The 13,268-nt window shown below is 44.8% G+C and overlaps 1 protein-coding gene across 4 annotated transcripts in view; it reads left to right on the top strand.

Moving 5' to 3' along the window:
• The first annotated feature begins 3,948 nt into the window (after positions 1 to 3,948).
• The window catches only part of CNGA3 (cyclic nucleotide gated channel subunit alpha 3), a 41,052-nt gene continuing 31,732 nt past the window's right edge, over positions 3,949 to 13,268 (top strand). For 3 of the 4 annotated variants that reach the window (XM_068140462.1, XM_068140485.1, XM_068140480.1), the window contains exon 1: positions 3,949 to 4,270. The gene's annotated coding sequence lies outside the window, so the exon portion shown is untranslated. Of the gene's footprint in view, positions 4,271 to 9,912; positions 10,084 to 13,268 lie in introns of those variants that run through there. The other variant, XM_068140471.1, reaches the window with a different exon arrangement.

Genomic DNA, 13,268 nt, shown 5'->3' on the forward strand with positions numbered 1-13,268 from the left:
ACATATAATGGTCACATGTATAATAAACCTTCCTAAAAATGCAGTAAGTTCAAACCTTCTGTTGCCCTTTTTTGGGGGATTTCCCCGCCCCCCCCCCCCCAATGCCTGAACAATTTTTGCATCCTTTGTAAGTGTTGCTGTAAGGCTCTGTGCTACCACTTTGTCCCTCTCTTCATGTGCTCCCAACTAATTCCACCTTCCCTAATTTTCTTCTTCTTCTGTTCCTCACCATTCCTTACTTTTTCCAATAGCTTCATTACTACTTTGTTCCAGGTTCACCTCTTTTATTGTTGTGTTGCTGTAGTGAGTGTCTTAGTTTAAAGAGCTGACAGGTATAATTTTACCCCTCCCCAAAAGAGTAAAATAGAACGCTCTTGTTGAATTAGAGAGAAATACAGAATTATATTTGTAAATATACTGAAAAAATATGGAATGCATGAATCCTTAACACCTAATAAGTATCCGCTCCCCGTCACCCATGACTCCCTTCCATTAGGCCTAAACAGGTCAAAATTGCACAGGAAAAATTAGTCAGGCATCTGAAAGCCACAAACAAGTCTGAGATACTCCCCTACATTATCAGATGAGGACACCTGCTGGAGAGCAGAAAGGCGGGAGAAAAAAAGAGCAAGCCTACCCTACAGCCTGCTTATAAAGAGAGAGCAGAAGTACAGGATAGAATAAACAATTTACATTTTCCAGTCCATCCCTGAGCCTTTCTGGTCCTCCTGGAGGTCTTCCACTTTGTGGTTCTTTAAGGCATGCAGCCTCAAACCATAACAGTGAGGCATGTCTTGCTATTTGGACATCAAGTGGCATATTTTATTGGGAGGGGGTATGGAGCACCCTGTACCAACTCTCCTGTGCTAGCTTCTCCTCCCAAACTGTGACTTCAGTGTGAGAGTATCTGGACATTCTAAGCTCTTTCTAGAGCTCTGTGAAGATGTACCCTATTCCCCAGCAGAGCGATAAAACACTTCCCAGCCATTATGGTGCAGGTCATAGCAGATGGTCACTGTCTGGTAGCAAGTTACTGAGCTCCCAGGAGCTTAGCCAAGTCTCTCCCTTCTATGTTTAGAATCAGTAGAAATAGTTTACATGGAATCTGTGACTGGAGAACCTCTGTTTGTTTGTTTGTGTTTCGTTTTTATTATGAGGAACATGCAAGCTGGAAGCAGGAGCTAGCTGAACACAGTTGCCAGGGAAGCAGGAAGGGTGGTACTGATGGAGAACCAGTGATTCAGTACCAGTAATAGCTCAGTTGTTTCAGGTAGCACCTTGCCTGAAGTAAGAAACATACAATGTCTCTTAGTGAATATAACTTCCTGAAGAGGACAAAAGGGCTCCACAACAATTTGAAGAGTATTATTTTCCCTGGTACTACCACAAATTAGATTTTTCCAGATTTTTTTCGTAATGTACTTGCTATGCAAAAGCTTTCAGCGCAGAAAGGGCTGTTTGTTCTTAAGCTTAATATAGCTTATATCTTCAGTATGTATTTGAACAACACACATAAAATAAAGAATATTGGTGTTGGAATGTTGGGTTTTAATTAAGGCCTTCTACCTCTCTACAGAACTGTAAGTGTAGATTTAATATTTCTAGAGAGAATGATGACTCCGGGAAGAAGACAGGTGTGAGAAAGGAAAACAATCAATGAAGGCTGCATATTTATACACTGAGAAATCAACCTGAGATGTATGTAATTCAGATTAATGTAAAACCTGAGAAATAATCCTGTGGGGTTTTTTAAAACAAATATTATCTCCTTGAATAGAAAATGGTACTTTTAAACAAACATGCATTATGGTAAGCGCTTAGATAAATCTTGTTGACATTGTTTTATGAAACATTTTTTCTCTCAGAGATTTAATTCTATGATATAAAAGATTTGAAGACAGTTAATCTTGTGACTGATGGAGGTAAAATGGAGTACTGTGAGGGCATAACTTTAAATGGTATTTTCTCTAAATACTCTTACATCAATACCACTGAATACTATGACAGGCTTTGGAAAGTGATGCATTCTAAATGTGGACAATGGGTTTTGTTGATTCATCCTGATTTCCTTATTGTCCAGATTTGGGACCTTTTGGAAATCTCCCCATTTTTTTCCTGGATTCCCTTCCTAGGCTTTCTTCATGTAGCAACCGGAATGTGAGGCTAAGGTGCATAACTAGACCTTGTTGTAGCAGGAAGCCAGGACCTGTAAGGGGTATCTGTGTGTAACACCTGGGAAATGCAAACAGCATTTGGAGGGATGAGAGCAACCTGGCATTTGGTGCATGCCTGGTTGGCAAGCCCCCCTATTAGTACTTCCAGGACACTGCCCAGAGTTCTCCTGATTGGGCAAGCCACCAGGAAAGAAAGGGTGGCTTGCTTTTCAGCTGCTTTCTGCCTTCCCAGGCTTTTCTATTCTGATCCCCAAAAGACCACTTACTCTGCAGACTCATATGATGGCTGTCTGAGACCTTGAGTTCCTTATGAGGCTTTCAGAATTTTAGACATGGCCTTTTCCTCTCCTTTGTGCTTGTTGTATGATGTGGTTCATCTTTCTTGCATAAATTAGTTGTTAGCGAGGGGAGAGCAGTGAGTAATTCTGCCTCTCCATAAAGCCAAGCATTTAAATGCATTTCTAGTGTCATGTTGTGTTCAGTCTAGCTGAACTGACATCGTGCAGCAAAGCACAGCAGCCAGTTAGGAATGACGTGGCTTTTGCTGACTCTTTTTCAAGCTGAAGAGTTATTTTGTGGAGCTTTCATACGCGGTCTTTGTTTACAGCTTTTCTGGACTCTCTGAAAAGCAGAATCTCAGCTGAACAAGTGACGTTTATGGGAACGCAGACCCTTCAGGGAGCTTCAGTACAAGCTAAGGGAATTACACTGCCTGGCGCAGGCTCACAGTCGGCGTGAAGGTCAGTCCCCTCCCTCTCCTCCTCGGAGCTCAGAGAGACAGGATACGAAAAGACCCTTAGAATAGAATAGAATAGAACCCTTAAGATAATCGAGTAAGAATCCTGTGCAGCGCAACATCAAACAGAAACGCCTCCTCATCAGGGAGAAGGTGCCGGTCCCAGTGGTAGTGCTGCGGCCAGCTTGTGGGGGGTTATCATCTACTGACCATAGCCCTCAAGCAGAGGTCGTGCGCGGACGGCGTGACAGAAGCCACCCACCCTCCGCTCCCTGACGGCTGACGAGGGATTGCCGGCAGAGCTCCGCTCTCCACCCGCCAGCCCCCAATGGACGGCTCCGTGTACGGCGGAGGCCGAGGGGTCGGTGCGGCGGGCAGCCCACCGGGCCCGCGCCCGGCCCCTCTGCGCAGGGGCCGCTGTGTGCGAGAACGCGGTGTCAGGGAACGTTTGCGGGAAGCCGGCTTCCTCTGGCGGCCCCGAGCTCTTCTCTGAAGCGGCGGCCGGCCCCTCTGGGGACGCCGCAGAGCCTCCCCGCTCAGTCTGGCCTCTCCCGCGTCACGGACCACGGGCGACAGCTAAGGAGGCGTCATTAGGAGCCGCGAATGCGGTCGGGAGGCATACTGCACCAGCAACGGGACCCTGCCTGGTAGAGAACTAAAGCTGAAGCGGCTTGAGCGCTGCATCTAAGCACCGCCAGTTCCCACAGGGAGGAGGGGATGGGGGCCCGCCCGCGCGCAGCTCCGCCCCGCAGATACTGAGTGCCTCGAGGACTAGGCTGTGTATGGCTGCCCGAAGGGGAGCTGGTGGGTCGGGGCAAGCCGCCTGGCAGGGTCACCTCACTTTTCGTGTTGGGGTCGGCGTCGCTGCCAGGGGCTGCAGGTCCTCGCTCCGCCAAGCGGTCCCGGGGCGGCCTGTGCCCTGCTCTGCCCGCGGCGGGCTCCCAACTTTACACGGCGTGGCAAGCAATGTGCCGCTGAGCCGCCGAGCTGCTTTGACGTCTTGATCCTCTCCGAGAACTTAACAGGATCGCAAAGCCCTTCGAGCAGCTTTTCCCGGTGAGCCGGGTTTAGGCGTGCGGGCTTTGACTATAATCCGCCCGCGCAGGGCGGAGGGGCGGCTGCGGCGGGCTGTGCCCCGCCGCCCCCGCCGGGCCTGGCCGGGCCGCCCCGCCGGGGAGAGCTGCGGCTGCCGGGGCTTTCCGGCACCGCCGGCCGTGAGCAGGGTCTGCGCTGAACACGCGGCGCGGAAGGGTAGCGCTTTCTGTCGGTGTGACTGAAGGATAACCGTCCCGAAGCGCCTCCATGCTGGCAGACCGACAGACACAGACGGAGTTTCTGTTCGGGAGTAAAGCGTGGAAAGGTGAGTCTGAAGGAAGACGCACTAAACCTTCAGTTCTCAACCTTGATTTTTTTTTTTTTTATTCCTTCTTCTTCTTCAACCACCCCCAAAGAAAAGTGTTAGTTTGGCTGATTGACGTAGAGCTCCGCCTGTTCACAGTTAAATTGTTTTCAGGACATAAACCCGTAGAGAAGTGGGGAATTGCCCCACTCCTGTTGACTGCGGCTTTGCTTTACCAGTTTCATCCATGTGTCCCTAACTTCTCTGCTTTCTGGTGCCACTTGGTATAAGCATGAGGTTGTCAAACCCTATATGAAGAAAATGCTAGGAAATACTGCAAGCTCAATGAAAGGAAATCACATTCCTGTGATTCTTGGTGCTTCTGCTAAATTAACTTTGGTTTTAGCAATGTGACATATTTCGCAAAATGTCTGCCTAAGAACGTGCAAAATAATGACTATAATTAGTGTCCTTTGTTAATGTAAGGTCCACTCACTTAAGAGGAAAACCCCCCATGCTTATTGCTTCAAATCTCTGCAGAAATTATATTAAATGTAAATGTTATTGGTTAGTAGCAGATACCCTTTACTATATTTTGTTTTCCAGATTCAGCACTGTTAGAAGCAAATAGTAGCAAATAGTAAAAGGATTGTTGTATTTAAAATCTGTAGTCTTCATTGTTAAATTGTAGTTTCAGTGGCTACAGTTTTTGAAATAGCATAACTTTGCCTCCAATTGGCATATTTATTTTTTTTCTGTGATATTTTTCATGTTGTTTTCTTTGAATATGCATGCTAAACCTATCTGATTAGAAAAACACATGGTACATGTGGTAATGGGACTGTCACTATATGCAACTATCAAGGATAGTCGTGGTAAACAAGCAGTGAATAACGGGAGTGAAGAGCACATTGGCTTTAAAAAAATCATACACCGTCTTTCCATGTGAGCATCTCTCAGCATTGCCTTTGGTATACCTCTGTACATCCTAGCCTTTGTTATCCAGTTTGCACCCAGGCTCTGTAACTTCAGTTCAGCACGTTTTCCTGCAGCCTTTTCCTGTGTTGCCATCTCTTTTCATTACCGTCTATTAAATCCTCCTCGCTGGAACGGCTTGTTCCTGCATGTGAAATGTGACACAAATTGCCTCTCATGTTTTCCTTCCCTAGCCAAATGGGTTGGCTGTGGCAGTTCACATGCAGCAGACAGGGAGTGAATATAAGTGGGTACCATTCACATGTATACATGTACACATCTGTAAGCATGTATAAATTTTCTAGGTACTTGCTCAGAAATGTAAACTTGCTGTGTTTTAGCTGTATTCGTGCCCTTGTTTTGGTCACCTTTAAGAGTTACCGTGGCAAATGAATGCCCTGACAGAGATGTTGGCAGAACTGGTAAATTTTAGACAGTGATCAGAGAAGCTTTGCTGAATAAGAAAGTGGGTATCTCCATCACATTAACCCATACTAGTAACAGAAACAACATGATGTGACTTGATTGTCCAGTTGACTATAATTTGTAATTTCCTGTATTTTAATCACAGAATGTTAGGGATTGGAAGGGAACTTGAAAGATCATGTAGTCAACTCCTGCCTTGCTAGAGCAGGATCACCTAAAGTAAATCACACAGGAATGCATCCAAGTGGGTTTTCAGTATCTCCAGGGAAGGAGATAATGTACAGTGCTATGTTGACTATACACAGCTAGTTTCTCCTGAACAGTTTCCAGTCTAAAAAAATTATATTCACAGAAAATGGTCTGCAAACAATTTTAATAAATCTTAGAAAATTGAACTGTATTTATAGGAATTCGTAGATTTAGAAGGGAAATTCAGTCCAAATAATTCAATCTATTAAAAAGATTATTTTGTTATTACAAGGTTGCCAGGGACTCAACCATCAAATGGATGAAGGATAATCACAAAAATATACATCATATGTGTATGAATATGCAGTTTTATATGCAGTATATGTACATCCTGGAGCACCTGTGAGGGGTAGCATATTTGTTAGATCTTTAGTGCTGAGGTTACTAGGCTATGCTTATAAAAAATGTTCATTGTCGGGAGATACCAGTGCCCACAGACTACAGAAAATGCAATATGATTTACCAGAGAGTAATAAAATTTGAGAAGTGTACTTTCAAAAAGAGGCCATAAGATTTAAGAATTGATGATTTAAACTGTTATGCATAACAATTCATGAGGATAAGGTGATGTAGCCTGCTTACTATTTTTTCAACACTTTGGGCTTGTTCCAGTAGCTTTTATACAAAGTTAGTTTCTGTGAGAGTGCGCCAGAGCTAAATCTGGAAGTTAATTTACAAACCTCAAAATCCCTGAAGGTTGAACCTTTTCTTCAAATTGCATAGTTGATTAAAGGACCAGTGTGAAATCTTTGAAGTCCATTAGTTGTCTGTACTGGCTGATAGTGTTGGAAGTGCTGACTGTCACATGTAACATACCCAACATACATAAGGTACAGCTGAATTACAACCATTACAAAGTGATGTAACAAGGATCATGTAGGTGGAAGTCAAATCCCAGTTTTATCAGGGTTGAACCTGAGAGGCTGTGTGAGGATTTGAAACGTGTCTTAACTAAAGTGCTTCTGTAGCAAAAAGTAAAATGTTGAAAGCCTCAAGAACAACAGTGTATTACCAACTACAGAAACATGTAAGACTTACTATAAAATTAGGTGTAAAGTCACCTTTCACTTTGTATTGGTGATACTGATCTTACCTTGAAAAGCTGTTCCTTGAGTTCTGCCATATTTTCTGTCTGTGGTCCTTTCAACCTAAATAAATAAGATTTAAGAATATTAATTGGAGGTATAGACAGCTTGATCTTCCATGAGTACTTTATAAATTACTCCATTTGCTTCATATCAGAAGTATTAATATTGGTTTGATTAAATTAAATTAGAGCAAGTTAACATATTCTGGCCCAAAGGGAAACTGCAAGAGTAGCCCAAATGTGACCACTCAATGCATTTGGGAGGGAGACTATAGTAATTCAAAATTATTTCACACTTGTTTGACAGGCTACAGAGTTCATCTTGGTGGCTTGGCTGATCATATAATCATTCAGGTTGGAAAAGACCCTTGGGATCCTCAAGTCAACCATTAACCCTACTCTACAAGGTTCACCCCTAAACCATATCCCCAAGTACCACATCTAAACAACATTTAAACACATCCAGGGTTGGTGACTCAATGACATCCCTGGGCAGCCCATTCCAATGTCCAACCACTCTTTCTGTGATTTTTTTTCCCTAATGTCCAGTCTAAACCTACCCTGTTGCAGTTGAGGCCATTCCCTTTTGTTCTATCACTAATTACCTGTGAGAAGAGACCAGCACCAACCTCTATACACCATCCTTTGAGGGAGTTGTAGAGAGCAATGAGATCTCCCCTTAGCCAACAACTTCCTAAATGTATATGTGCCCCTATACTCAGCACTGGTTAGGCCACACCTTGAGTACTGTGTCCAATTCTGGGCCCCTCAGTTAAGAAGGACATTGAGACACTTGAACATATCCAGAGAAGGGCAGTGAGGCTGGTGAGAGGCCTTGAGCACAAGCCCTATGAGGAGAGGCTGAGGGAGCTGGGATTGTTTAGCCTGGAGAAGAGGAGACTCGGGAGACCTTCTTGCTGTCTACAACTACCTGAAGGGAGGTTGTAGCCAGGAAGGGGTTGGTCTCTTCTCCCAGGCAACCAGCAGCAGAACATGAGGACATAGTCTCAAACTGTGCCAGGGGAGGTTTAGGCTCGATGTGAGGAGAAAGCTCTTCACTGAGTCGTTAGCCATTGGAATGGGCTGCCAAGGAAGGTGGTGGAGTCACCATCCCTGGAGTTGTTCAAGAGGGGATTGGACATGGCACTTGGTGCCATGGTTTAGTCATGAGGTCTGTGGTGAGGGGTTGGACTTGATGATCTTTGAGGTCTCTTCCAACCTTGGTGATTCGGTGATTCTGTGATTTAGATGTGTGCCTCTGTGTTGTTTTGTTGCTTTGGGTTCTTTTGCTATTGAGCATGGGCTATATTGTCTGAAACCTGGGCCATGAAGCTGGTCAGAGGCCTTCATGTTGCTCAGGCTGCACTGGATGCTGAAAGCAGGCATTCCTGCTGCTGCTCTGGTATGTCTTGTCAGAGCACTGTGACCCCATGAGAAAGTGTGTGTGAGTGTATCCTGTAATCTGTTCATAGCAGACTTTGGAGAAAGGGGAAAATCAGGTTTTATCATAGAATGCATTGGGTTGGAAGGGATCTTTAAAGGTCATCTAGACCAACCTTCCTGCACATCTTTAATTAGATCAGGTTGCTCAGAGCTGTATCAAGCCTGACCTTGAATGTGTCCAGGGATGGGGCCTCCACCACCTCCCTAGGCAACCTGTTCTGGTGTTCCACCACCCTCATATAAAAAACTTCTTCATAATGTCTGATCTAAATCTACTTTGCTCCAGTTTAAAACCATTGCCCCTTGTCCTGTTGCTACGTGTCCTCAATAGGCCCTCCTCAGCTTTCCTGTAGGCCCCTTTCAGGTACTAGAAGGCCACTGTATAGTCTCCCCAGAGCCATCTCCAGCCTGAACAACCCCAACTCTCTCTGCCTGTCTTTATAGGAGATGTGCTCCAACATTCTTATAATTTTTGTGTCCCTCATCTGGCCCCTCTCCAACAGGTCCATGACCTTCTTGAGTTGAGGGCCCTATAGCCAGACACATTACTCCAGGCGAGGTCTCGCTAGAGCAGAGTGGCAGACTCACCTCTCTCAATCTGCTGGCCATGTTTCTTTTGATGTAGCCCAGGATGCGATTTGCCTTCTGGCCTGCGATTGTGCATTGTTGTCTCATGTTCAACTTTTCATCTGCCAGCATCCTCAAGTCCTTTTCTGCAGGACTGCTATCTTGGCTTGCTTAATTTGGCTTGCTTGATTTGAAGCAGACTTGAAAAGTTTCTCATGTTTGAGCTGCAGTAGCTAAGCACAATGCGGTTTGCTGCAAATGGGTGAATAGACCTTAGAAAGGCAGAAATTACTGCTGTGAATTAGAGATGCCACCTTCTTTTGGCCTGGAGTTAGATGCCCAGTTATTTTCAGTCTCCTGTTTTGGCTTCAGTCATTTTCTGTTGGCTAGCACATCTAGCTTCCTTCTCAGGGCCTTATTCCTGGGTACCTTGATTTATTTTTTGTGTATCTTCCCTAGGCAACACACTTGATAGTGTGTCTCCTAAATTTTAGATACTGCAGCCTTCATACTTCTAGTTATAAGTTTTTATTGTTATAAAGATGTAAGTAGAATATGATTTTCAAAATTAGGAAGTGTGTATGTATGAGAGACTGAAGTTTTTGTATGTTGCTTAGACTCATGTTTGTTGTCAAACAACTGTCTTTATAAAACAAGTCTTTTGCACTAGACAGTGCATATAGAGTAATTTGACACAAAACATCACTTGGTATTGAATCCAAAAGGAGAAGGATAAAAGAGTACATGAACTAGTTGCATTTGGAATAGGGAGAGTTATCACTAAGGTATGATTTGTCATATTTTTTGTAGAAGATCAAGTCTTTCTCATTTAGCCTATGTTTCAGTCTCAGTGATTTATGCATTGACAAGGAGTATTCTTTACTGTGGATTGTTACTCATGTCTTTCGGGTTGGTATAATTGGTAGCAAGGAAAGAAATACTAGCTGAGAAAGCATGAGAAAATTCTGTTGAAGTCATTGATAAAGATGTCAGTCTTTCAAGAGTTTCATTTTGCTGTCTGACACTGGAAAAATCTTCAACCTGAGGCAGGTTTTGTTTTCCATAGTTTGACCTGATGTGCTTAAAGGTAAGTTAATTTCATTCTGGAGAATTAAAATTTACAAGGATACTGTAGGGATCCAGTTCTCCAATTTGGTTGCCTGAAACTGGATAACTAGATTCAGGCTCAGAGGACTATCTATGTATGTGTCTCTCCCTCTTATGAAATCACTTGTGAGTTAAATACTTGTTTTATGTGCCTGTCATGAATTTATCAGCCTTTAGGTAACCAAGTTTTACCCTCAATGTATGTATTAGCTTGAAATGTTCAGTGCTCAGAGTGTGCTTAAGAGACATTAGAGATTTTATAAAAGACAGATACCTACTTGCATTGGGTGCAGGTGCTCAGTGGCTGGCAATGGGGCTGCGGGACCGAATAGAATAGAATAGAATAAACCAGGTTGGAAGAGACCTTCAAGATCACCGTGTCCAACCTATCATCCAACACCACCTAATCAACTAAACCATGCAACCGAGCACCCTATCAAGTCTCCTCCTGAACACCTCCAATGATGGTGACTCCACCACCTCCCTGGGCATCCCATTCCCATGGGCAATCACTCTGTGTAGAACCAGCCTAAACCTCCCCTGGCACATCTTGAGACTGTGTCCTCTTGTTCTGGTGCTGGTTGCCTGGGAGAAGAGACCAACCTCTGCCTGTCTACAACCTCCCTTCAGGTAGTTGTAGAGAGCAAGAAGGTCACCCCTGAGTCTCCTTTTCTCCAGGCTAAGCAACCCCAGCTCCCTCAGTCTCTCCTCATAGGGCTTGTGTTCCAAACCCCTAACCAACTTTGTTGCCCTTCTCTGGACATGCTCTAGCAAGACAACATCCTTCCTAAACTGAGGAGGGGCCAGGGGCTGCCTGTGCCAGGCACGACCATTTGGAGACAGCTTCAGCAAAACCATCAGAAGATGTGGCTGAGCCCCTCAGCCAAGACAATGGTGCCTCAGGAAAAACATATTTAAGAAAAAGTAAAATGCTTCCCAGGCAGTATGTGAGGAATGCAGGGGAAAAAAACACTGTGAGAAATATCTCTGCAGACACTGAGGTCAGAGAAGGAGGGGAGGTATTTTTCCAGGTGCCACAGGAGAGATTCCCCAGCAGCTCTCTGGAGCAGACTGTGCTTTTTTTGGGGTGACTTCCCAGCATGGTCTCCAGTGGATGCCTCAGAGGAGGTGGAAGAGAGCATCAGGAGCCCTGGAGGTTGCATTTCTGCTTGAGGAAAGCAGAGAACCTGGGGGGTGTGGGAAATGCAGAGTTCTCTGGGTGAGACTGGGAGGATTGCATAAGGAGGAGTAAGATGATGAGCCGCTCTCATCTGTGGTGAGGAGTTTGGGAGGCAGAGGTGTTGGACACCCAGTCTAGGCACTGTAGAAATCATCCTGTGCCCTGAGACTCTGAGCTGGGTGCTGAGAGTGCAGGAGGAGGCTGGCAGTGGAGGAGCAGTGCAGAGGACACCAAACTGGGTGGCAGTGGTGATCTGCCTGGGGGCAGGCAGTCTCTGCAGAGGGCCCTGGGCAGGCTGCATCCATGGGCTGAGGCCAAGGGGATGAGGTTGAACAGGGCCAAGGGCTGGGACCTGCCCTTGGGGCACAACAAGCCCAGGAAGGCTGCAGGCTGGGGGCAGATTTGACGTGGCACTTGGTGCCATGGTCTAGTCATGAGGTCTGTGGTGACAGGTTGGACTCGATGATCTTTGAGGTCTCTTCCAACCTTGGTGATACTGTGATACTAGTGGAGCAGATAACCACTGTGGAGAACCTCACAGCGGAGCAAGTAGCTGTATCCTGAAGGAAACTGCAGTCAGTGGAAAGGAGTTCAAGCAGGAACAGGTTCTCCTAACAGTAACTGTGGCAAATGGACTCGCACTGGAGCAGGTTTATCCTGAAGTACTGGAGCCTGATGAGTACAGTGGAACAGTTCACAAAGGACTATAGCCTGTGGGAAGGAGCTATGCTTGAGCAGAGGAACTGTGTAAGGAGGAAGGAGCAGCAAAAAGGAAGCATTTCAGACTGACCACAACCCCCCCATTCCTTGCACCCTGTGCTGCTGGGTAAGATGGAGATGGTGGAGGAGTTGAGAATATAGGAGTGAAGTTGACTCAGGGTGGGGAAAGAGGGAGAGAGCTGTTTTTGTCTTAATTTCTCACCAATAAATTGATTTTCCTCAAGTTTGCCTCTGATGTTAACTGGTAAGTGATTCTGTTCTGGAGTTATCTGGAAGAATAACTCAGCCCATGAGCTTTCTCATACTACTTTCTCCTGCTGGACTGCTGAGAAGGAGTAAGAGAATGGATAAGTGGGTGTCTGACAGCCAGCCAAGGCTAACCCATCACATTGTTGCAACGAGTACATTTTTAAATACAAAACTCAATTCTTAAAACTGTCTTATAAGCACCAGATTTTAGTGGCAGTTTTGAAGTTGGAGGTCCCAGCTAGCTGGAACTGTCTCTCCACAGAGAGCCTCTGCAGTGTTTTCCTGCCAAATGACTTCTGATGGTTCCATGCTCATTTTAAGCTGCTCCCTAGTCAGTTGCTTGCCAGATTTTTAATCCAATTTTGAAATTCTGATCTCCTCCTTAAACTGTTAAACACATTTGCTGTTAGGAATCTTGGAGGCCTGAAAGGGACAAAAGTTTCTCTTTTATCAGACAGCCAGTAATTTGTCAATTTTATGTGCTTCATACAGGGCCAACCATGTTGCTTCAGGAGGTCTCACCACTTGCATTGTACCTGAATCACTGCATTGCTGATTTCTCCTAGTCCCGTGTTGTGTCTGTCTCTATACCGTAGCTGGGTATGCATGACCCAATTTAGCAATAAACTTTCATCCACTCTCCCTACCTCCTTCTGAAAATACTTTAATGTTTTTTATGGTTTAACAGTAGGCTTGTATTTCTGTGAAAATTTTTCCCTCCTTCTTTCCTTTGGATTAGTGCAGAAATAAGAGTTCAGACCACGCTCTGTATTGAAGTTGGATTTTACAGCTAAAATCATTGTAAGGGCTATGAAATGAGCTCAATTTTTTTTATTTTATAGCTGCTTCTTCTGTACTTTTCTAGGATGACCAAGCCCCATTTCTCTTTCACTTTTTGTTTTTTCTATGTCCTTAACCATTCTTGACATACTTTTATTCTTCAGAATCTTTGTTTATTATAAGGACTGATAGTATTCCTGTTAAGCCCACACTGTTGTTTCATGGAACAGTTTTAG

The sequence above is a fragment of the Melanerpes formicivorus genome, unplaced genomic scaffold (genome assembly GCF_026170545.1).
Source record: "Melanerpes formicivorus ecotype bairdi unplaced genomic scaffold, bMelFor1.0.p_v2 SCAF_1, whole genome shotgun sequence".
NCBI classification, from domain to species: Eukaryota; Metazoa; Chordata; class Aves; order Piciformes; family Picidae; genus Melanerpes; species Melanerpes formicivorus.